Here is a 25,192-nt window from a genome sequence, read left to right as displayed (position 1 = left end):
TCTTTTGCGCCTTGAATATTTTGGAGAATTACTCTCTCCGCAAAAATAGCTTCACAAGAGATATGAAACTGTGAGTAACTTTTGCAATCTTGCTGCCGGGTGGCCTTTCTGTTGGTTGAATTCATATCTTTCAAAGTCTGTGGATAACTTGGTTGTGCATAGAAATTTGCAGTAATATGCGTTAGACCTTGCATCTGCCACTCTTCCTTTGACTTCAGTGTACCGGTAGAGTGTGTGGAGCAGCCGGGTGTAAAGGTTGATGCCTTGGTTATTTACCACTCCCTTGACACAGAGTTGGTGACAATATCTCCTGGGGGGTTTTCTGTATGTGACAGTGTGAAGAGTGTGTCTTGCAGCATCGAAGAGTTCTTCATATCTGCTTTTGTATAATCTGAACATGGTGGTTTAAATTCTGTTTTGCTGACTCTTTAACTGAGGTCATTAATAATCCATCCATTGTTTTATGAATTGAAAGTCACTGAGCAGCAGTCCCTGGTAGCACATGTTGGCGTCAGTCTCACTGTGATATCTATAGTACCTTGTTAAGAGCTTACAATATTTTAGTTTTACGGCACGATGATGGTGTGTATATCTAAATCTGAGTCGCCGCTGGGCTGGAGCTGGAGCTGGCTGGAGCGTAACCATCAAATAGATTTCCTAAAATCTAAGCTAAAGCCCCATATCTTGACCTGATGGAGGTAAGAAATGACTTCCTAATCAGATCTCTAGGTCTACTCTCCGGCACCAAACTGTGAGTTACCTGTATATGAAAATGATTCAATGACCAACATTTGCGTTGGATCATTGAAGCCCTGTGCTGCCCTCCAGTCTGTGCAATTCATCGTACCCTCATCCATCCGGACTAGTGCACGTCGCCTGAGTGGGCAGAGAGGTGACCAACCTTCCAGCTCTGGATGCTGTACACACTTGTTCTAAGATCCATGGCTGATGCCCTGTATTGCATCTTCTCGATACTGTTTGAGGTACACAGGCTCCTGATAACATTCGGTATGTAGAGGAAGGACATGTGATTTGTGGCAAAGCATTGCACAAAGCAACCATCCCTCGTCCGGTGAGCAAGCAAATACCTCCACCAAAGGATGGATAAGCCACACTATCCAGACACTGGAACCCAACACCACAATGGTGCTGCACTGTGGACTCGATCTGCTGCTACAACACCACCATCATAGTGTCACTGGGACTCCTAATGAAGCCACAACACTTCACTCATGATGTACTATGGACCTCATCTGAGCCTACACAACATTACCCGTGGTGTACTAAGGACTCCATCTGAGGCCACCACACCCGTGAATGTATTATGGATTTTATGGCTATAACATCACAATCATGGTGTGCTCTATCGACTCCATCTGAAACTACAACACAGCACTTAAGGTGTACAATAGACTTCTTCTGAGTTTAATACCTGTACCTATGGTGGACTATACACTGTATCTGAGATTTCAGCACCACAAATATGCTACTACTCCTCCCAAGGTGCATTCTGGGGCTTGTAATCTTGGTTTTCTAATGGAATGAATAGTCTGGAATCCCAGAATGCCAAGGAAAAACAGAACCTGGAAAGGATGAGTTACTCATTTATGAAACTGGGAAAATCGAGAACTCTTCTAGGTCCGATACACAAAGAATTTGCTGTCACTTAATCATGGAAAGTACTAAAAGTCAAGAGTACTACAGGTACTACTTACAACAAAATCAGGCCCGCGAGGCTAGTGCTTCTTTCTTTCTCCTATCCACCCTTTTCCTCTCCTCGTCAGACCCCGTTCAGGAGGCCATGGGGCAGGCACGAGTTACTGGGCCACAAACGTGGGTCTTGATGTCTTACCACTGTGCTGTCCATGGGTGTGCCCTACTAGGACTATGTATACTGGGCCGAGTAGACCTCTTTCTGCACTTGGGTCTCAGCAGTAGCGAGGGCGAGCTGTCACCGGAGGTCAGAGTGGGGTTACTCAGGCTCAAGAATCAATACCACCCCACCATCGCTGCAATACGATCAATGTCCAGCACAGGACTTCTCTTTACAGGAAAGACAAGTCCTGTATTCCACAATAAACATAGAATTCCACTACACAATGAATAATGCACAGCAGTGGCGTAGCAAGGGGTGGGGTGGGCGGTCCGCCCCGGGCGGCACGAGTTTTGGGGGCGGCGGCTCCAACCCACCACACTCTTCAGCATGGCCGCGGGCGGCAAAGGCAGGGACCCCCACGGGTGGCAGAGTGCCTAGCTACATCATAACGAGTCGTGTGAGCATGAAACATGCGGGTACATCCCAGGGAGGCACACCTGGGTGGCTCAAAAAACAATGATTCCACTGTGGACTCGTTATGAATTAATTGGGAGTTTCGACGGAAACGCATCCAAGGAGTGCACCCTACCGAGAGAACCATTTCCTTGAAGAATTTTTTTTCGACACATCGCTGTGCACCCTCTACATCTACTGTAGAGTGCCTAGCTACGCCACTGATGCATGGACACCCAGTTTACAGGTGCACATTTATTTATTTATTTAAAGAGTTTTATATAGCGCTGGCGAGACCCAGAGGAATCAGAGCGCTTTACATGAGAATCAACAATGTAACAGAAAAGTTCAACAATTACACAATAAATCCCCCAAAAAAGAATAGGCAATACAATTAGGAGAGGGGAGAAAGGAGAGAGAGAGGTAGTGGAGGGGGCAGGGGAGGTGAGAAAGGGAGGATAAGGGAAGAGACAATATGGAGAGACGAATAGAGATCTGTCTAAGGACCGACAGGGTAAGGTGAAGACCAAGGAGAGAATCCACGGACCATCGCACCTATAGCTAAACCAGGTAGCTCCATCAAGCATCAGACAAAAAAAAGTTCGGTCTCAATACATTGAGACTAGTCCTCCACCTACCCCTCGAGGGTCCCCTGTCTCTGGGCTTTCCCTCCCTCAGGTTCAGCGTTTAAGGTAGATCCGTGAGTGCAGCTCGTACTCCCACCTGCCGCTGATCCAGTCTAAGCACTCACTCTCTCAGGCCTAGGCCCGTTTAGTCTTTCACCAAGTGCGTAGCAGCAGAACGGGCAGGGTTCGGCCTTCCTGTAGCAGGGGGATCTCACCGGCAACAGGAGCCTGCCTACAGGCGCAAGCCTTCTCAGAAGCCACTTGGTGACTGGCCACGCAGCACCTCGCTGCAGGTATCCGCAGGCTCCAGGTGCCTGGCAGCTACGACTGGAATAAATGATGAAGGTCGCACTGTCCGATCTGGCAGTACCACAAGACCTTTGGCATACTTGATTAGCGAGTCTCTGTTGGACAGACCCTACGCCAGGGTCAATTACTGCAGTTCCTTCCATGAATTGCTACTTCTGCAGGGTTGAAGCTTCCTTCCCTTGCTCACAGGTAGGTTATCTTGATACCCAAGATAGACCACTAATTTCTCCTTCAGATCAGACTCTAGGCGATGTTCGGCCTCTGGGGCATTGGCTGTCAGTGCGACATCAACCCATGGATGTGTTGTAGTCCTTAGGTACTCTACGGAGTACCCCCTCCTTGGTAGGGGGGAGCACAACAATGAACAAGGATGGGTCTTGAGCTCCCATCCTTACACCAACCTCTCAGACGGAGGATGTGTGTTCCAGGTCAGCTTCCTTGTGACCAGTCTCGGTCAGTACGCCTTACATGTAAGGGGTGGGGTGGGCGGTCCGCCCCGGGCGGCACGAGTTTTGGGGGCGGCGGCTCCAACCCACCACACTCTTCAGCATGGCCGCGGGCGGCAAAGGCAGGGACCCCCACGGGTGGCAGAGTGCCTAGCTATGTTATGTTATGTGCCCACTCTTTTATAGCGCACGGCTACCCAAGCGGGTGTCCCGGCGCTTTAGCAAAGAGATCAGAGACCAGTCAATCCAGCCCGCAGCTCAGAAGTCGTGATGATCATGCAGAAAAGAGCCACGTCTTTAGCTACATCATAACGAGTCGTGTGCGCATGAAACATGCGGGTACATCCCAGGGAGGCACACCTGGGTGGCTCAAAAAACAATGATTCCACTGTGGACTCGTTATGAATTAATTGGGCGTTTCGACGGAAACGCATCCAAGGAGTGCACCCTACCGAGAGAACCATTTCCTTGAAGAATTTTTTTTCGACACATCGCTGTGCACCCTCTACATCTACTGTAGAGTGCCTAGCTACGCCACTGATGCATGGACACCCAGTTTACAGGTGCACATTTATTTATTTATTTAAAGAGTTTTATATAGCGCTGGCGAGACCCAGAGGTATCAGAGCGCTTTACATGAGAATCAACAATGTAACAGAAAAGTTCAACAATTACACAATAAATCCCCCAAAAAAGAATAGGCAATACAATTAGGAGAGGGGAGAAAGGAGAGAGAGAGGTAGTGGAGGGGGCAGGGGAGGTGAGAAAGGGAGGATAAGGGAAGAGACAATATGGAGAGACGAATAGAGATCTGTCTAAGGACCGACAGGGTAAGGTGAAGACCAAGGAGAGAATCCACGGACCATCGCACCTATAGCTAAACCAGGTAGCTCCATCAAGCATCAGACAAAAAAAAGTTCGGTCTCAATACATTGAGACTAGTCCTCCACCTACCCCTCGAGGGTCCCCTGTCTCTGGGCTTTCCCTCCCTCAGGTTCAGCGTTTAAGGTAGATCCGTGAGTGCAGCTCGTACTCCCACCTGCCGCTGATCCAGTCTAAGCACTCACTCTCTCAGGCCTAGGCCCGTTTAGTCTTTCACCAAGTGCGTAGCAGCAGAACGGGCAGGGTTCGGCCTTCCTGTAGCAGGGGGATCTCACCGGCAACAGGAGCCTGCCTACAGGCGCAAGCCTTCTCAGAAGCCACTTGGTGACTGGCCACGCAGCACCTCGCTGCAGGTATCCGCAGGCTCCAGGTGCCTGGCAGCTACGACTGGAATAAATGATGAAGGTCGCACTGTCCGATCTGGCAGTACCACAAGACCTTTGGCATACTTGATTAGCGAGTCTCTGTTGGACAGACCCTACGCCAGGGTCAATTACTGCAGTTCCTTCCATGAATTGCTACTTCTGCAGGGTTGAAGCTTCCTTCCCTTGCTCACAGGTAGGTTATCTTGATACCCAAGATAGACCACTAATTTCTCCTTCAGATCAGACTCTAGGCGATGTTCGGCCTCTGGGGCATTGGCTGTCAGTGCGACATCAACCCATGGATGTGTTGTAGTCCTTAGGTACTCTACGGAGTACCCCCTCCTTGGTAGGGGGGAGCACAACAATGAACAAGGATGGGTCTTGAGCACCTGTACCCCAGCGCAACCTTACTAACGGCAGCTGCAGTCAGTCAATCAGAGCCCCATGTATCGGTAAGGGCCCTGGCACGTCTAAGGAAAGCCGGTCTCTTCTTGCCCCACCATGGCATCTGTGCGCCCCCCTCCAACCTAAGAGATGTCAGTGTTATAACTAGCCTGTCTAGAGCAGGCAACCTCTCCTCCATCTTGCACTCTGGTCCAAGCTGTGGGTGTCCAAGATGGAACCACCAGGCGTGTATCACATGTGCATGCCACGCTATCATGTCTAGCACACACGTTCAGAATTCCGGGTTCATCATGAGCAGTGGAACTTTTTATAAATGGGCCTGCAACTACCCATGGTGTGCCAGGCATGAAACCCACGACAGGGGCGGTATTCCTGTCACAATGAGGGTGTGCTTGATGGGCCTCCTCCCGGTAAAGGACTAGGTCCTTAAAGCTGTCATTGTAAAAAGACCGGGCCTAGGGAATGCACAGACACAGGATTGTGTGCCACATAACCAAAAATCAAACAAACAGGGCGAGGGACATGACCGTACTTCATGCAGGGGGCATTCCCGTCCCAACACCTCCTGTTCTATTTTCTCGTCCAACCTCACCCCGTTACACTCCTATCTTTTTTCTCTTCTTTTTCCCTGGCCTCTTTGTTTTTTGCTCTCATTCTATTGTTTCTCGCGTCTTTCACCCTCTTTCCTCCTATTATTTTCATGCAGATCCCTACACACTGCTTATTCTCCCGGTTCCCATTACTCACTGCTTTCCTCACGGTTTCATTTATTTCATCTCCTCTTTCCATCCCTGCCGCCTCCTGCCTTTCTCAGTTGCTCTCCTCTCCACATCCAGCTTCTCTCCTCCATCCTTTCCTGCTCATCCTATTTTGGTCTCATCCCTCCTTATGCTTCTCCTCTCTCCAGCATCTATTCCTTTCGCTGCTTCTCCCTGACGTTTCCTATTCAATTTCTTTCCTGCTATTTTCTTTCTCAGTGTTATATTTTTCATCCTTTCTCTCCACCCCTTTTCCTCCGATCTTTTGCCTCCCATTTTCCTCCTTCTCCTCCCCTTTCCCTTTTAATACCTCCTTCTTTCCGCCCCTTTTCATTTCTCTCCTCCCAGCTTTCCCTTTCCCTCCTCCCATTTTCCTTAGACTCCCCCTTCCCTCCTCCCATGTCCATTGACTCCCCTTCTCTCCTCCCATCTTTCCCCTTCACTTCTCCCTCCCATTGTCACTCGACTCTTCTTTCTCTCCTCCCCTTTCCCTCCACCGCCCCTTTGGTAACCCCACCCCCTTCCCCCTCCTTTACATGTCCATTTTCCTCTCGTTTTCCTCTCTCGCCCCCTCCTCTCTCCCCTCCCCCTGCTGCTCCCTCCTCTCCTCGCCTCCTCCACCTCCACCCCCCCTTCCCCTCTTTTCTCCACTCTCCGTTTTTTTCTCGGATTGGAAACTTGTGTTTTTTCGCCTCCTTTGTGCTCTGGCTTCGCCCCCCGGTTCTGGTGCTGAGACCGGGGCCCGGCGCGTCGGTTCGGTCTCAAGGATCTCAGTTCGGGCCCCGGGTGTCGACCCCCGTGGACCCTCCGAGAGCCGCGGACCCCCGGATCTTTGCCCACCCCCGGATCTTTGCGCACCCTTGGATCATTCCGGGAGACCAGTGGATTACCCCGATCGGGCCTCGGATCCACCGTAGAGTCTGATCCGGCAGGCCGGTGGGCTCGGCGGGCCTGGATGGGGCTGCGGCGGTCCTAGCGTGGGATGGAGCCCCGGCATGTGACGGTGAGTGTCCGACCCCCTGCCCGGAGCCTCCATTAGCATCATTAACCTTTATCTGAACAAAGACCCCCCACCAAGGGTCCCACCCCCCTCCTCCCTCCCCGCCAGCATGCAGGCTCCGCCCCCCGCAGACCCCCGCCAGCATGCAGGCTCCGCCCCCCGCAGACCCCCGCCAGCATCACTCCCGTTGTCTTCCATGGAGGCTTGTCCTATTTACCCATGAACCCCTCACCCCATTACCGCGAGTGGACCCCATAAAGGAGCCAGGGCCGCGCATCATCTTCTAGACCCCCCCCACCCCCACCCCCACACACACACACACACACACACACACACACACACCCGCCGTACATCGCCGGAGCTGTGCTCATACTGTGGGTTGAAATGTCCTGATTTTTTCACACCTCGAATGTAACCCGCTGATTGCAGCGCCCAGAAACCGAAGCACGAGGGTGCCTGGGCACCCTGGCTCGAGCTCCTCCTATTAGCAGAGATGAAAGGGGAGTCCTGGTGTCTGTGGTTTGGAGGGGGCGGCCTCTGTGTTGTCAGGGGGTGGGGTGGGGGTCTTGCAGTGGGGTAATCCGATCAGGGGCAGCGGGGCCCGTGGGAGTAGAAATGTCTCCAGCAGCTGGAAATGATTACGTGCAGTGCCTTGCAGGGTGGCTCCTGGGGTCGAGGAGCTGCATGCCTTGTTTAGGGTGGTCGTCTCGCTCCATGTACTCATTAACGCTGTTTTCCCCGGACTGGGCTTTCCTGTGACCTCCTGATGCATTCTGGGTGTTGTAGGCTTGGTTTTAATTCCACTGAATGTTCAACATCAATTCTTCGTGTAGCCATGAACTGGAAGTAAAGGGCCCGCCCTGGGCGCGCGGGGTCTGTGAGGAACATGGAGAGAGTTAGGTGGTCACCCAAGGTCAGGGGCTGTAATGGTACCAGGTGGGTTGGTAATCTGTAGATTACCACCCCCAACTGTACTGCAGCACTGTACACCCCACACCCTTCCTCTAGGCACCCCAAGCCTGTGCAGCCCACCCTGCCGCCATGGACCGACCATCATTAGACCACATCTGTCATCACCAGCACCTTTCACACACCATCTGTCTCCCTCATACGTCTGTCACACAGTGGGACACTACACGCACCTCTACCACCGTGAACCTCTCGTGAGACATCTCTACCACTAAAGACCCCGCCTCACACATCTTTACCACTGTGAACCCCTCAACATACATCTCTGCCTCTACGCAACACTTGTGTCACACATACATCTACCGCCATTCACCTCATGTCACACAGCTTTACCTTCACTGACCAATGTCCTGTATCTCTACCACAATGTACCCCATGTGACAAATATTGACCACTAGGTGCCCCCTCACGCATATGTACCGCCATGCACCTCTCTTTATACATCCGGTGGCCGCACATCTACACCAGCGCGGGCTGCTCTTCATACATCTCCTCCACCAGTCGGACACACCTTGGGCCTCTCGTTGTACATCTCATCTACCTCGATAAACCATACATATTGTGTAGTACCATGGAGCTTTGTCCATGCCTCTTATGGACCTCCTCACACTTTTTGTCTAGCACCATAGACCCCTGATCACACACGTCTTCCAATCATCCTGATCCCCTCCCCATACCTCAGTTCGACAAGGGACCCGCCAGTGTGCATCCCTGGTCACCAGCAGACTCGACTACGGCAACGCACTCTACGCCGGAATAAACAAAAACCTCATCTGCAAGCTACAGAACATCCAGAACGCCGCCGCAAGACTGGTCCTCAACCTGCCAAAACACTGCCACATCTCCCAGCACCTGCGCACACTCCACTGGCTCCCCGTCGAGGCGAGAATCACCTTTAAGATGCTCACCCACGCACACAAGGCCCTCCACGGCACCGGACCAGCATACCTGAACAGCCGACTCAAATTCCACGCACCCCAAAGGACCCTACGATCAGCCCAGCTCTCCTACGCTGTGGTCCCCCGCACCAGAAAGACCAGATCGGGAGGCCGCTCCTTCTCCTTCCTCGCGGCCAAAGCATGGAACGCCCTTCCGCTCCACCTCAGACAGACAACATCGCTCCCCATCTTCACAAGAAACCTCAAAACATGGCTCTTCGACAGACCCCCTCCTTGATGGAATGGAACCTGCACCCCCCCAACCCCCCCCACCCCTAGCGCCTTGAGACCCTTACGGGTGAGTAGTCGCGCTTTAACAAACTCCTGATTGATTGATTGATTGATTGATCCCTGCAACCACGCACCCCTCACCGAACAGCTACTCTACCACCATCGACCTTTTCTCATACATGTACCCTACTACCCTGTAATTTTAGTCCTACATCAATTCTACCACCATTGAACCCTCTCCATTGCTACCATGCACTCCGTATTACAAAGTGTGTAACTCCCTGTTATGTCTGCTTGCCTAATAACGCAGGCCCATCCACTATTCTTGCCTCCACCAACGCAAACCCAACCGTGAAGTCCCACTCCTTCCTTTAACCGATCTTCAACTATAGATTCCACATTGGAACTCCTCAAAGCCTACCTCTACCTAGCCCACCACACTCTTCCATGGCCGGGCACATATATCTCTAACATCATGCTCTCCGCCGCCATGAATGCGTCCACCACACGCACTCTCTACCGTTATGAACTCCTTATCCTTGGGTCATCCCCCTCCACCATCATTCGCTTTACACTTTTGTTGTAGACCTCATGCTTGGTAAGTGTACACTAAATAAATGCCAATAGACTTCAAACAAAAACCCTTGATTGACCACACAACAATACACCCGTCTCTGTCACTGTGGACCTCGTCGCTACAGTTTCCATCAAACTCTAGATCTTCATCCAACCCTTTGTGCACCAAACATCACATTGTTCCACCATGGTGCCCTTGCTGCTTTGTATTAGCCTTTTGTTACTGCGAACTCCTCAGCCCCTCATCTCTCTCTAGTACCAAAGACCACCTCAACACGGCCACCACAACTTTCTAGAGCTTCATCATGGCTGCCACCGTACCATTCCTACCGCCACAATCCCTACAGTCGCAGCCAATTCACGTCCACTGTGCTACCACTGTAAATAGCCCAATAACCACCATGGACACTGCTTTTACTAACAGAGACCCCATCACACATTGTGTGTCTTGGTCTCATCAGCTGCGTGGATATCACACCACCACTGAGTGACCTGTAACTCCACAAGAGCAGTGTCTACCGCTCACAACTTCCTTCTCCTGGTGCTTTCCAACACAGACCCTGCAGCCCCAACATGTCACCCCACCAGTTGGTAGGGTCCCTTATCCTACCAAGACCCTCCCCTCGGCCCCACCGCTGGTCCCTAGTCTCTTTGAGGTAGGGTTTTCCAGTGAGTGAACCTCGGTGAAGAATAGATTGCTTATGAGTGAACTCAACACAGCAGTTCCTGTGTGTATACATCATTTGAGTGGGCCTGTCATTCAGCTAGTTGAAGCAGTCTACCTATGGACAAGGTGGGGTGGTTCACTGGTTGAAAGTGGGTTTCCCTTCTGAAGATGATTGGTCCGCGGCTGTCTTGCATTGAAGTGGGGTATTACTGATGTAACACGGGTGGAGGCAGGCTGTTCCTGTAGATGAAGCTCGTTAAACTACTCTCGTGGGAGAACGCGACTGAAGTAGGTTTTTGAGTAGGTAGTTCTCATCCAGCAAGCTGTTTCTGAGGGGGATGCTGCGGATGCAGGTTTCGAATAGGCAAAGCTCGTCGTGTGAATGTTCTTGTGGGTGAACCGTGTTGAAGCAAGTTTTTATTTGCGTGAATGAGGCCGACGCAGGTTTTCCTGTGTCTGAATCGCAATACATGTGCTTCTCTTTGGGTGAATGCTGCACGTGCAGGTTTTCAGGTTTTCATGTGGGTGAAGATCATTGAGAGAGCTGCTCTTGTAGGTGAACCAAAGGAAGCTGTTTTTTTCTTTGCCAAGCCTCATTAAAGGGGTTGTTCTTGTGGGTGAACGTTACTGATGCAGGTTTTTCCTTGAGTGAAGTGCATTTAGTGATGTGTTCTGGTTGTACTCTATTGGTGCATTTTTCCGTCTGGGAAAGCTCACTAAGAGCAGTTCTTTCAGTTGAACCTCATTGATGGACATGATCCATTAAGTAAGCTGTTCTAGTAGAGTGCACGTTATTAATTCAGATTTAACTTAAGAAAAGCTCATTTCGAGTAGCATTATTTTGGCTGTATTATATTGGTGCTGGTTATCTTATAGGCAAAGCTCATTAAGGCGGCTGTTATTTTGGTTTACTATATTGATGCAGGTTTTCTTAAGGATACATCTTTAAAAGAGATGTTAACTCCACTGGTGTTTTTTTGTACTGGCGAAGGTCATTAAGTGAACTGCTCTTCTGGTTGAAACATATTGATGCATGTTTTCTTAAGGATAAAACTTTAACCCCTTCCATGCGCCCGTCGGCCAACGGGCATCACAAGCACTACCTTCGTAGTGCTGCGCACGTCCGCTGGCCGACGCGGCCCCGCCCACCTTATCGAACTGCCGCACTGCAGCGCAGTTGCCGCCACTGTTAAGCAGTTAAAAGCGAGATCTTTTTGTGGGTGAACCCCAGTGATGCTTTTTTAGATCGAGCTGGGCAGCGTATTCGCTGCTCTGCGAGGTATGCTGTGTTCAGGTAGGGACTTGAAGATCCGCCCACTCTCCACCCATATTTTTCATTGGCTTGTGCCACTGTCCACTGTAAACTGTGGCTGTTCATTGGTCAATAGGCTTAGTAGTCCCTCCTTAGTACCGACATGTCTCATTCTGTTACCTCCCATGACGACACCCTGTTACCAGTGTTGTTACTCTGTAGGCTTTAATTACAGCCTCCGAGCACTATTTTCTCAAATAGCTTTGTTCTGTCTGCTGTTGGAGGCAGGCCATGCACACTCCTAACGCTTGAAACATTTTTTTATAGTACAAACGCATTTGCAATGCAATAGGTCTCACATTTGCTAGAGTTTAAGCTATTGGCATTGTAAATGGCAATGCCTTTTATTTATCTGTTTTAAAAACAACACATCAATAAAAGGGATCGTCATTTCCAATGCCAATAGCTCAAACTCTCGTAAATGCTAGACCTATTTCATTGCAAATGCTTGTTATGTGCTGATGAAGGTCATTAAGTGAACTGCTCTTCTGGAAGAAGTGGACAGGGCACTGGACCTAGTCACCGAGGGACGTGCTACCGGCATGGATTGTGTCCCCGCAGATCTATTCTTAAACAATAGAGGGCGATGGCGGTTTTATATTTTATATGTGGCGAACGCCATAGCCCAAGTGATGGAAGTCCCTAAATCATGGAAAGGAGAAGAAATAGTGCCAGTGTATAAAAAAGGGGACACATTAGCAGGAAATTATAGGCCAATAAGTCTGATTGACTGTATACAAAAGATCATGGGGCGGCTGGTTCTAGGTAGAATCCAGACCTGGATGGATAATGATAATATCTTGAGTCACCTCCAGGCTGGTTTTCGCCCAAAAACAAGTACCATAGACCAGGTTTTCCGGTTTATTATGTTATATTGGCGCACCGTAGTCCTGGAAAAAGGTACCCTGTATGCTGTCTTTGTCGACTTAAGGGCGGCTTTTGACTTGGTCCCACGCAACATATTGTGGAAAGTCCTTGCGGGGTTGGGGATGGCACCTGAACTGTTGAGTTTGATCGTCCGCTTACATGAGGGTACGTTCGCTCGGGTTCGGTGGGGTTGCCAGGGAGAGGTTGCGGAGCCGTTCCCGGTGGAGCAGGGAGTGAGGCAAGGTTGCGTTATGGCGCCGACCTTGTTCTCGCTCTTTGTGAACGGGGTTGCGGGCTTCCGCTCCCTGGTCCCTACCGATGCCCCTGCGTTGTCTGGTGAGCGGGTCACGATCCTCATGTTTGCGGACAACAATCTCATCATTTCAAAAACACCTAGTGGGCTCCAGCTCGCACTGAAATGATTTGAAAACTTTTGCCTGGATAGGGTTTAGAAATAAATACGGCAAAAACTAACTTTATGGTCCTTACTGGCCGTAAAACTCATGGGTCTGCCAGACCTTTTAGAGGGTCGATGTATATGAATGGTTCCCCGCTGGAGAGGGTAGATGCCTTCACATATCTGGGGGTTACCCTCCAGAGAGATCTGGGGTGGTCTAGCCAATTAGATATTGTAGTGCTAAAACACCGCCAGCAGGCAGGCATTCTTTTAAAAAAATGTACCTCTTCGATAACAAAGCCCATCAGCCCATTGCTGGAAGTATACGGGATGAAGGTGTTAAGTTCGGCACTTTATGGTGCTGAACTTTGGGGATTCGAGGATTTAAGAAAGCTGACGCTGGCAGAAAATGAATTTCTGCGGAAAGCTACAAGCGTTCCCATAAGTACCCCGTTAATACCACTAATGTGGGATCTTGGAAAAAAGGCGGTGCAAGATCTTGCCTTTTTACGGCCATTATTGTACTGGCGCCGTTTATGGTCCACTGAAGAATTACGGCATTATGCCCAGGGGCTGAGGGAGATAATGATTATGGATTCATGCCAGAAAATTCATTGGCTGAAGGCCATTCGGTCTTTACTTTTCAAATTGGGAATGAGGGAACTCTGGGATGACCCGGAAAACGCCATATTCCCCTCCAAAAAAATTGTAAAAGAAAAGTATTGGGAGATGGTGATCACAGAAGCGAGGACAACGGGACTCTCCTCGCACTTAACAGGTTGATTCATGGAAATTAAAGCCCGACCGAAGCTGGAATTATATTGGGACACTATTGGGAAACAGCAGGACCGTAAGCTCTATTTTCAACTGAGAGTAGGCTCCCTTCCAGTAAGGTCTTTTACAGCTAAATGGGCAGGTGAAAATGGTAATGACAGATGTCCTAAGTGTGGGGAGGAACAAAAGTCACTAAGTCACTTCCTCTTCTTCTGTCCTTTGTATTCGGCCCCTAGATCGATGTGGATTAAGCCTATATGTAAATTGTTTGGTATTCATAGACATCAAGAGGCTCTAAGAATCCTATGTACTGACCCGACGCCCCTAATTGCTGTTGCTGTGGCTACATTTTTTTAATGGGCTTGGGTAATTCGTATAAAACAAATAGCGGCAGGCATGTGAATAATAAGCTGATTTATACTTGTAAATTTTTGGGGGTTGTTTTTATGAGCTTTTTGTGCAATACTCCTCTGGACCAAATGTATACTGATGAGTTTGTTTTTAGGATTTATGAAATAATGTAAGAAGATATTCGGCAATAGTCTAACGTAGTTTAATATTTTTTTAATATTTATTGTATACGTTTTAATGGATTTTTAATCTAAAACGGTGTATTTTATGTATACTTTTATGACTTAATTGTCGAATAAAGTTTAAGAATGAACTGCTCTTCTGGTTGAAACATGCTGATGCAGGTTTTTATATTGGTAAAGCTTAAATAGGTGAGGTGTTTTTGTGGGTGAAGCCATGTCTACCAATAGCAGTAAACTGGTCAGACACTGAACGTCAGTGGCAGGAGGCTGTCTGGCACAGCCATGGTTGGAGGTCGTCCATGCATTTCGCAAAGTAGTGAGAGGACCCATTGTAGGTACTGTGGAGAGAAGGGCCGGACGCTGTCTGGTCAATATGTGGCCCAGTGGAACGGGCCTGTTGGGGCACTATACAAGCCAGTGGCGTGACACTAGGCGCTATGCAGGGGAGGCTGTAGGCCCTGTTGAATACGAGAAGTACCATCTCCAGGCTGGAATGTGTTGAAGACCCATCTTCATAGTAGTCTCTTTGAGCTCTGTGTGCTGCAGGGGCAGGCGGTGGTTCCAGCACTCTGCGGCCTGGGCACCGCTCGGTGGCACCGTGCCAGCCGGAGGGATGCTGCGGCTGCTCCTGGACCAGATAAGACCCATAAGTCTCCATAATGCCATCAGCCTCTGCGCCGTCTCGTCACCGGTGTAGCTTTGCGCGCGGCAGGGCTGTCTGGCTCCGGTCTCCCATATGAGAAGCGAATGAATGCATTAATAAATGGGTGGGTCCAGCCCACCAGGCCCCACTCGCCTCCCTCCGGGCACTCATCAGACATGGCGGCGCCCTGCTCCGAAGGCGAGTCACTGGGTGGGAGGCCTTACTGCAGTGCTCTAAAAACCTTTCAGCGCCAACACCCAGGGCGAAGAAAAAATCAGCGCCCCCACCCCCCATCTGCACATGTATATTTTTTTTACAGCTATTCTAGAAAATTGCCAATGTATAACTGTTTCTAAACATATTTGAACAGTGCAGTTATGTTACGTTATCCCCTTTAAAAATGCAATCAAATACATGGTTGGCGACATGCTATGGACAGCCAGGTCTTACTAAAGTGTAATCCTACCCAGGCTTATTCGGAGCCCGCCCCCCTTCGATACCTACTCCCAGCAAGGCTATGAGTGACAAAAGATGGAGGTGATGGCACATTACAGATTGGCTTTGTGCAGCTCTGTTTTATTTTGTTAGAATGTCGATTCTTTTGGGCAGGGCCTGGTGCGCCTCCAACCCTCTGCCTGCCTTCGAGTGTGCAGTGTTGCTGCCCACTGTCCTGGGTGCAGGTGCCTTTGTCAGTGTGTCACTTGGCTCAAAGCTGACTGGAGTGTCTCGTGCATGTGTGCCTGGCGTCTCTCAAGCATTGCTGTTGTCTTTCCTGTTTCCTTTCTGATTATCCAGTTCCCCATCTATCCCATATCTATGAGACTCGATCCTGATCGCTCGTTGGTTGGTCCAGGCCTATCCCCGGCCCCTTTACTCCTGATCGCTCATTCATTGGTCCAGGACTATCCCGGCCCCTTTATTCCTGATCGCCCGTTTGTTGATTGGTTCAGGCCTATCCCTGGCCCCTTTCTTCATGATCGCTCATTTGTTGTTTGGTCCGGGTCAATCCCCGGCCCCTTTATTCATGATCACTCATTGGTTGGTTGGTCCAGGTCTATCCCGGCCCCTTTATTCCTGATCGCTCGCTGTTTGGTTGGTCCAGGCCTATCCCGGCCCCTTTATTCGTGATCGCTCGCTGTTTGATCCAGGCCTATCCCCGGCCCCTTTATTTCTGACCGCTCGTTGGTTGGTCCAGGCCTATCACCGGCCTCTTTATTCCTGAGCGCTTGTTGGCTGGTCCAGGTCTATCCCCGGCCTCTTTATTCCTGATCATTCGCTGGTTGGTCTAGGCCTATCCTGGCCCCTTTCTTCATGATCGCTCATTGGTTGTTTAGTCCGGGTCAATCCCCGGCCCCTTTATTCATGATCACTCATTGGTTGGTTGGTCCAGGTCTATCCCGGCCCCTTTATTCCTGATCGCTCGCTGTTTGGTTGGTCCAGGCCTATCCCGGCACCTTTATTCGTGATCACTCGCTGGTTGGCCCAGGCCTATCCCAGGCCCCTTTATTTCTGACCGCTCGTTGGTTGGTCCAGGCCTATCACCGGCCTCTTTATTCCTGAGCGCTTGTTGGCTGGTCCAGGTCTATCCCCGGCCTCTTTATTCCTGATCGCTCGCTGGTTGGTCTAGGCCTATCCTGGCCCCTTTATTCATTATCGCTCGTAGGTTGGTTGGGCCAGGCCTATCCCCGGCCCCTTTATTCCTGATCACTCGCTGGTTGGTCCAGGCCTCCCCGGCCCCTTTATTAGGTCGAGCTGGTAAACTGCATCCGAAGGATGCAGGTGTCCAGCTGGAGACCTAATGTTGCCTGTCACGGGGGAAGGAGGACAAGAGGGTGTTACGAGCTTTTTTCCTGGATTTGGGTGCGCGAATGCGCACGTTCCGTCCCGCGCCAGCAAGTCAGCCTAACATGCATGCACACAGACACGCACACGCACTTACACAGACACGCAGGCACCCAGACAGGCAACCCCCTCCCCCCCCCCACAGTCACACACACACGCATACACACAGACTCCAAGACACATACACACACACACGCACGCTCACACAGCCCGCCGCCGCACGCGCACACACACATGCTCCCCGCCCTCGCAGCCCAGCAACAAGGCGAAGCCCCACTCACCGGCTTCCTTGGTGCAGCGGCTCTCACCAGCAGCAGGACTCTTCCTCCCTTCTTCGGCACCGGGGTGCAGGGTAGGCTCCTGCCTGCCCCGGTGCTCCAAACAATCGCGGCTCTTGCGTGGGAGACGGGGTAGGCTCCCGCCCTCCTACTTCCTGTTTCCGGTTGTCCCGCCCGGCCTGCCTGACTTCCTGGTCGCAGGCCGGCGGCGCGAGCTCTGGACGGACTGCAGCACGCAGTAAGTATCCTTTTGCCTCACTTGAGTGATTGTTTTCAAATGCATAAGTAACTATTTTACAACTATAGCCCTCTCTGTCAGCACCTGCTAACTCACTGTGGCATTCAGATACGCCAAAACAGAGTTGTATTCAGACAGTTGCAGTAAACTAAATGAGCAACAAATATGTGCTGGCAGGTGATTCTCTCACCTCAGTGGCCCTTAAAACACACATGGTGACTATACATTGTCCCTAATGACCACACGCGGTACATAGGGGAGCTGCATGGGCTAGAGATACATTCAAAAGAGCGTGAGCTTCGATCTTGGGGTCCTAAGAGTGTAAATGTCCTGATCTCCTTTTTGGCAGTGTGTATTCCTGCATGCAGCTGTGGACATAGTAGGAGAGGTAAAGTGTAAATGGGGTTACATCTAGACCTCACATAGGGATACTCCATTCACTGTGTAGATTAGATTTTATAGGTCCCGAAGACTGGCCACTAGATCATTCCTTGACTGACAAAGGCTTGAAACATGTGGACTTAGATGATTATTTCTAGTGGACAGCGTCGTTATTTTTAATATAAGCAAGTGGACTCTGTCATTAAAATTATTTTTTGAGAGGACACCTTGTGCTATTTTTAGATTACGTAAACACTTTTGCACTAGCTCACACCAATCTACACCACTAGCCACATGCCCAGCCTTCACAGATGGCAAGAATAAAGATCTCCGGTAAAGTGCCCCCTTGATGGTGCACTTCGGGCATTGCAGCGCTGGCCCAATATAAGTCATGTAAATACAAAACATATTGCATTACAAATGCTATAGGTATCACATTTGCGAAAGTTATAACTATTGGCATTGTTAATGACAAAGCTATTAATTTAGCTATTTAAAAAAAAAAAACATAAATAAAAACTTTGCCATTTACAATACCAATAGCTCAAACTTTCCTAATGCGAGACCTATTGCATTGCAAATGCTTGTTCCTGATCACTCGCTGGTTGGTCCAGGCCTATCCCCGGCCCCTTTATTCCTGACCGCTCGTTGGTTGGTCCAGGCCTATCCCCGGCCCCTTTATTCCTGATCACTCGCTGGTTGGTCCAGGCCTATCCCGGCCCCTTTATTCCTGACCGCTCGTTGGTTGGTCCAGGCCTATCCCCAGCCTCTTTATTCCTGATCACTTGTTGGTTGGTCCAAGCCTATCCCGGCCTCTTTATTCCTGATCGCTCGCTTGTTGGTCTAGGACTATCCTCGGCCCCTTTATTCCTGATCGCTTGTAGGTTGGTTGGTCCAGGCCTATCCCGGGCCCCTTTATTAATGATCGCTCGTTGGTTGGTTGGTCCAGGCCTATCCCCGGCCTCTTTATTCCTGACCGCCCGTTGGTTGGTCCAGGCCTATGCCCGGCCCCTTTATTCCTGACCTCTCGTTGGTTGGTCCAGGCCTATGCCCGGCCCCTTTATTCCTGACCTCTCGTTGGTTGGTCCAGGCTTATCCCCGGCCTCTTTATTCCAGATCGCTCGCTGGTTGGTCTAGGCCTATCCCGGCCCTTTTATTCCTGTCCGCTTGTTGGCTGGTCCAGGCCGATTTCCTGCCTCTTTATTCCTGACCGCTTGTTGGTTGGTCCAGGCCTATCCTGGCCCCTTTGTTCCTGATCGCTCGCTGGTTGGTCCAGGCCTATCCCCGGCCCCTTTATTCCTGATCTCTCGCTGGTTGGTCCAGGCCTATCCCCGGCCTCTTTATTCCTGACCACTCGTTGGTTGGTCCAGGCCTATCCCCGGCCCCTTTATTCCTGATCTCTCGCTGGTTGGTCCAGGCCTATCCCCGGCCTTTTTATTCCTGACCACTCGTTGGTTGGTCCAGGCCTATCCCCGGCCTCTTTATTCCTGATCGCTCGTTGGTTGGTCCAGGTCTATCCCCAGCCTCTTTATTCCTGACGGCTCATTGGTTGGTCCAGGCCTATCCCCTGCGCCTTTGTTTCTGAACATTCGTTGGTTGGTCCAGGCACATCCCGGCCCCTTTATTCCTGATCGCTCGTTGGTTGGTCCAGGTCTATGCCCGGCCCCTTTGTTCCTGATCGCTCGTTGGTTGGTCCAGGCCTATCCCCTGACTCTTTATTTGACCTCTGTATCAGTCATTGCTGTGAAGCTCAGTTTCATATATGTCCATGTTTGGCCCTTGCATTAGCCTGTGCGGTGCAGGCCTGTCCATGGGTTGACTATTTTTCATTTGCATTTGCCAGTGCTGTGCTGGCAATCAACCACTGGTTCGTCTCTTGGTTGCAAGTCAGCCCTGCAGCCAGGCCCCTGGCACATGCCTGGCAGGTGCTTGCTTCCTTGTCGGTAGCAGGGCTCTGTCTTGACTTTCACCTAACCACTGGGATTTGTTCCCTCTTTTTGTATCTTTTGTGGTACTAGACAGTCCAACACCACCTTGCTGTGCTTTGCTGCTGATGAGGTGAGGTCCTCTCCATGGTCTGACCCCATGCATTGATGACGTCCTCGCTGCGTTCTGACCCCATGCATTGATGACGTCCTTGCCGCGGTCTGACCCCATGCATTGATGACATCCTCATGGTCTGACCGCCTGCATTGATGACGTCCTCGCCACGGTCTGACCCCATGCATTGGTGACGTCCTCGCCGCGGTCTGACCCCATGCATTGATGACGTCCTCGCCACGGTCTGACCCTATGCATTGATGACGTCCTCGCCACGGTCTGACCGCATGCATTGATGACGTCCTCGCCACGGTCTGACTGCATGCATTGATGACGTCCTTGACACGGTCTGACTGCATGCATTGATGACGTCCTTGACACGGTCTGACTGCATGCATTGATGACGTCCTTGACACGGTCTGACCGCATGCATTGATGGCGTCCTCTTCATGGTCTGACCGCATGCATTGATGGCGTCCTCGCCACGGACTGATCGCATGTATTGATGACGTCCTCGCCACGGTCTGACCCCATGCTCAATGCAAGAATCGATTCCCAGTCCTACCTCAGCCACTTAAAAAAAAAAAAAGTATACACTGCTAGTAAGGAAAGGTCTATTGTGAAGTACAAGGAGTTCCCCTCGCATGCTTTTTGCAAAAGGTGGTGTATCTGAACCATTTGCCCCTTCCATGTGTCTCCCCATATTAGCTTCTCGTCCCTGTTCATCTCGGTCAACGAAGATAGTAGTTTCCAGATATGCCCACGCTGGCAGGAGACCCAAGTATTTAGCGCAGGCGGGCAAATTGCTCACTCATCCCTTTGAGGTATCTGACCGTATACATGCTTTTTAAGTGTTTCATAGTGCAAATTTGCAATAGTAGTAGAAACAGAAACATGGCTGCTACTACTTTACAGCCCCATGTCAAATTCCTGATCCAGCTAAAAAATTCTACCAGTCCTACAACTGAAAACTTAAATAATGATGCAGATGAAGGACACTTAGTTTTACACCACAATCTGGTTTTTAGGTCGAGCCTACCAGTCAGTTCAGGTGTCTGTTTGTAAAACACTATTTTCTGCTTCCCAGGAACTTACAGTGCGCTTAAAGCCCGCCTACTGCATGCCATTGGTTGGCTTTATTGCCACTCTCATTTACTTGCTTCTGATTGGGTGGCCTGCCCTGTCCATCATGAACGTGTGCCTTCCATGGAGCCTCTTTACTTGTGTCATTCCATGGCTCACATTTAGGGAACTACTTTTTGTTACTGTTTAAACACTGCACTGTGTTTCAGTTGTCTACCTTGTGTGCTTGTCGCGCTCCATGCTGGTATCAGAGTGCCTCCAATGTGTCCTGCGTTCCTCTCTCACCCATCAGCTTCTCTCCTTCCCTCTACGCCCCATGTTGTGCTCTTGCGCTTCTTGTCCCCCATGTGGTTCTCCCTTTCTGCTTTTTTTCTGCACTCCTTTCAAACTGTTGACTCCTGCCCTCGCCCTCTCTTCTCTTGTCCCCACCCTCTTGCTCTTATCTGCACCCTCTCTTTTCTTGTCCCCAACCTCTGAAGTCCAATTTTTTTAAATTAATTTGTGGGGGGAAAACTTTATGCTAAGAAGAGCAGTTTCACAGTACCTTTTTTCGAATTTATTTAACAGTCTGTTGCGTGGGAGCACATTCAAAGTTAAGGTTTTTATTTGGGGTCTTTAATACATTTCTCTTACCTCCTGATGCCAACCGATTGGGGCAGTTTCATTTTTGAATAAATGTTTTGTACCAGATCACGCAGATACTGCTTTTTTCTCCTGATTGATGTGTTCGGGCCGCAGTTGTGCAGAACCACCGGGTACTCGTTCAGTCCACGGGTTGGTTGCACACATGTGAACATGTGCTGTCACTCCATATGTCTGGTTGTTTGAGTGAACGCTTGGTCACTGGTGTATGGTCTCATGTTGTCTATTTCCCATTGTATGGTCTCATGTTGTCTATTTCCCTTTCACAGCTGATCAGCAGCATCTGCTGTTCGGGTCCTTTGGTTGCAAGAAGTCTTCTTGGCTTTTGTAACTCTTGGTCAGTGGTTTCTGGCCACATGACATCGGCTCATCGGTCAGTGTTGACTGGGTGATGTGTGTGGTTTGTTCAAATGGTTGGTTGAATGAAGTCCTTTAATCTTTTCTTTATCTGTTGGTGATGTTGTGATGTGACTCATCATCTTTGCTGCTGTCATTGAGGTCTGATCATGCTTTGTTCTTCAGTTATCCGATTGTGGCCTCCATTTGTTGGGATGTGAGAGCTCTCATAAGTGCTCATGGTTCTGAGTATGTGCTTTGAATCTGTAGGGCTGTGACGTGGATCAATGGCTTTTTTGTCTATTCATCAATCTTTGGTGTATTGTCACATGATGCTTTTATCCTTCGGTTGCCTGTTGGTCATCCTCAATTGTCCAATGGTGGGAAGTCTCTAGTTGCCTCCTATAGTTCCCAGTCTGTGCTTTCATTCTTTAGTGTTGTGATCGGACTCATGGTCGTATCTGTGTTCATCAGTTAACGATGAAACGTCAAGTGATGTCTTTTTCCTTTGCCGTCAGCCTTTGTAGGCCTGGTGTTAGCCAAGACCTTTTGATTTTACTTAAATTGTATGCGTAATATACCGATAGTGGCTTTGAGCCAGCCCTCTTCATCCATTGGTCTGTTGCCGTATTCACGTTACTCTTCTGTTTGCTACACAACCCAGCATGAGACAGCGGGTCAGCTCATTTCAGCCACTGGCTAACTTTGGCGTAAATGGCGGCATTCTGCCCTTTCACAAGGAGCGCATCCCCACACAGCGTACTTACCTTCAGTGCCAGGAACTATAGTAATATGCACTTTTTGAGGCCAAAAGATAGTATTGTGTATCGACATGTTTTTGTTAGTACGCATAGGCCTGGCAGCACCCCAACATAGGCCTGGCAGCACCCCAACATAAAGTTTCTCAAAAACCATGACAAATCAAACACTCACAAAGCCAGAATCTGGCGTTGGCTGGTAGCCAACACCAGGTCGGTTGACTTTGCCAATGTTTGGTGCACAAATCGCATCGCGCCTTTATCCTAAGGTCACCTGTTTGTAGTCTCTATTGGCTACTGTTGTGGTGTAGTATCAATAATTTCATTAAGATGTGACGAGGAAAAAGTGCATTTGTGTTTAATTGTGTGAAAGACTGCAGAGGAAAGTGGTGTGAAGATTAGAACTGGGGTGACCGACATTCTGAGGACCACCGCCTTTTCCACAGACTTTCGTAAATTGTAATTCACATTCTCTTATTTTCAGAATCGAAATATTTTCAATTTTAAGTATTCACAACAAAATCACTGTTGTTACTCATTATTTTAGGTGCTTGTCCGTTACTGTGTGATATGTTTGGATGCAATAACAGCGAGTTCACAGAGACACACCAAAGTACAGGCCGGGAGACACACTGTGGGAAGTACAGGATTTAGTGTACATGTTTTAAGCCACACCCTTATTTACATGCGCCATTCCTCTTGGAAGGGATTTTAGTAACACTTCTAAGCCTACATCCATTTTACAGACCGCCCGCTCCACTTTTTTTCATCCCACTTAAAGCCCTGCTCTTGTGCTTCTGTTGGGTTCCCAGTGGTACTTGTTGTGTTTAGACTCAAGTTCTTTCATTTGTTTAATCAGCCAGTAGAATCAGGGGGGAGTTTGTTGCCTTTCGCCACCCACACTGTAACTGGGTGTTTACTGTGTGACTCTCCCTCATTTTTGCCCTAAAATGCCTCTTACAAACCCCTCTCTTTAATTCGCAGGCTTGTATTTCCTTTGTAGGTCTGACTTGTCAGTACATACAGGTGTTATTGTTGCCAGTGCTTTAAAGTATACACACAGTGGACTTTGGCTCCTCCTACAGCAGTATAACTCTCTCACCTCATGCTATTGGCTGTTTGGTTTATCATTCCGCCTCTTATAGAATGCTTTTATTGGATTTCAGAAAGGACTATTTTACATCAGAAAATTACACTTAATTATAATGCTGTTTGCTATATTCCAGTGATTCTCTCCTATATGCATTCTTTACAGAAAGCGATCCCTGTGTTGCCCCCCCCCCTCCCCCCCAGTATTTGTCAAAGCCAATGGGACATGTTTGAATGCAATCAACAGCATTTTTTAATGCACCATACGGATACAGCAATTGTGAATGCCTATGTTTAGATGCATTGCCATATTAAACCCAGACTTAGTTTCTTTGTCAGTGCATTTTTTTATTTTTACTAGTCTTCGCACCACAGGTTACATACATTGTTTTTTCAATCATTGTAGTTTCTCTCAAACCGGCTTTAACCTCAAATTTTCTTGAAGACCATTGTCAATAGTTTTGAGTCGAAACATGGTTGATGCAGGAGTGACTCCATTGGATTCTAATCTTTAGGAACAAGATCCCTGCACATACATTTAGCTAGTCGCTATCACTGAGTTAATTCAGTAAAACGATGCACCTAACCTACTCTTGGTTTACCTAGTATTACTGAAGTTGAATGTAAGTAAAGATATTTCCCTTTGCTTACAATGATTAATTCATAGTGTTTCAGGTGCTACTGAAATATCCATTTAAAAACATAACAAGTATGTTGATAGTTTCTTTTCCATTTGTGGAATTCTTCATCGTAAAAAAACATATTAACTTGTTCTCATAGGTTTCAAAGTTGCTTGCCCTTTACCTTTGAATAAATTGTGTTCTCTAGTGGTCTTTCTGGGGCCTCCGTAAGCTTCCTAGAGTGTGCTTGTTGTGTTCTGGTTTTATATGGCTCATGGTCTTTACTTTGTTCATCGTTCAGTCGCGATGGGTCACTTGATGCCTTTAGTCATTGGTTGCCTCTCTGTGACCTTCATCAGCTATTGTTGTGTAGTCTCTTTGGCCCCCATAAGGTTCCTTGAGTGTGCTCAGTGTGTCCTGGTGTGACACGGCTCATGGTCTTTCCTTTGTTCATTGGTCAGTAGCGAAGGTCACTCGATGCCTTTAGTCATTGGTTCCCCACTCCGTGACCTCCATCAGCTAGTGTTGTGTAGTCTCTTGGGCCTCCATGAGGTTCCTGGAGTTTACTCATGTCCTGGTGTAACCCGGCTCATGGTCTTTCCTTTGTGCATCGTTCCGTCGCGATGGGTCCCTCGATACCTTTTAAGCATTGGCTACCACTCGTGACCTCCATCAGCTAGTGTTGTGTAGTCTCTTTGGCCTCCATAAGGTTCCTGGAGTGTGCTCATTGTCTCCTGGCGTGACACAGCTCAGTCTTTCCTTTGTTCATTGGTTAGTAGCAAAGGTCACTTGAATTCTAAGCTATAGTTGCCACTCAGTAGCCTCCACTCCCTAGTACTGTGTACTCCATCGTGCCTTGCTTATGGTTCCTGGTTACTACTGTGACGTGACTCAAGACCTTGGGTTAAATGTGCGGAC

The 25,192-nt window shown here is 49.3% G+C and overlaps 1 protein-coding gene and 1 long non-coding RNA gene across 5 annotated transcripts in view; one reads left to right on the top strand and one right to left on the bottom strand.

The window, feature by feature from the left end:
• LOC144798606 (uncharacterized) overlaps window positions 1-25,192 on the bottom strand; it is a 1,317,000-nt gene that overhangs the window by 827,252 nt on the left and 464,556 nt on the right. The gene's annotated exons all lie outside the window — the stretch shown is intronic.
• The window catches only part of PTPRS (protein tyrosine phosphatase receptor type S), a 320,940-nt gene continuing 302,432 nt past the window's right edge, over window positions 6,685-25,192 (top strand). The window contains exon 1 of one of the 3 annotated variants that reach the window (XM_078669564.1): window positions 6,685-7,063. The gene's annotated coding sequence lies outside the window, so the exon portion shown is untranslated. The remainder of the gene's footprint in view (window positions 7,064-25,192) is intronic. The other 2 variants (XM_078669562.1, XM_078669563.1) reach the window with 2 other exon arrangements.

The sequence above is a fragment of the Lissotriton helveticus genome, chromosome 12 (genome assembly GCF_964261635.1).
Source record: "Lissotriton helveticus chromosome 12, aLisHel1.1, whole genome shotgun sequence".
Classification (NCBI taxonomy): Eukaryota; Metazoa; Chordata; class Amphibia; order Caudata; family Salamandridae; genus Lissotriton; species Lissotriton helveticus.
The sequence above is the reverse complement of the archived record's forward strand: the minus strand, read 5'-3'. Positions and strand labels throughout refer to the sequence as shown.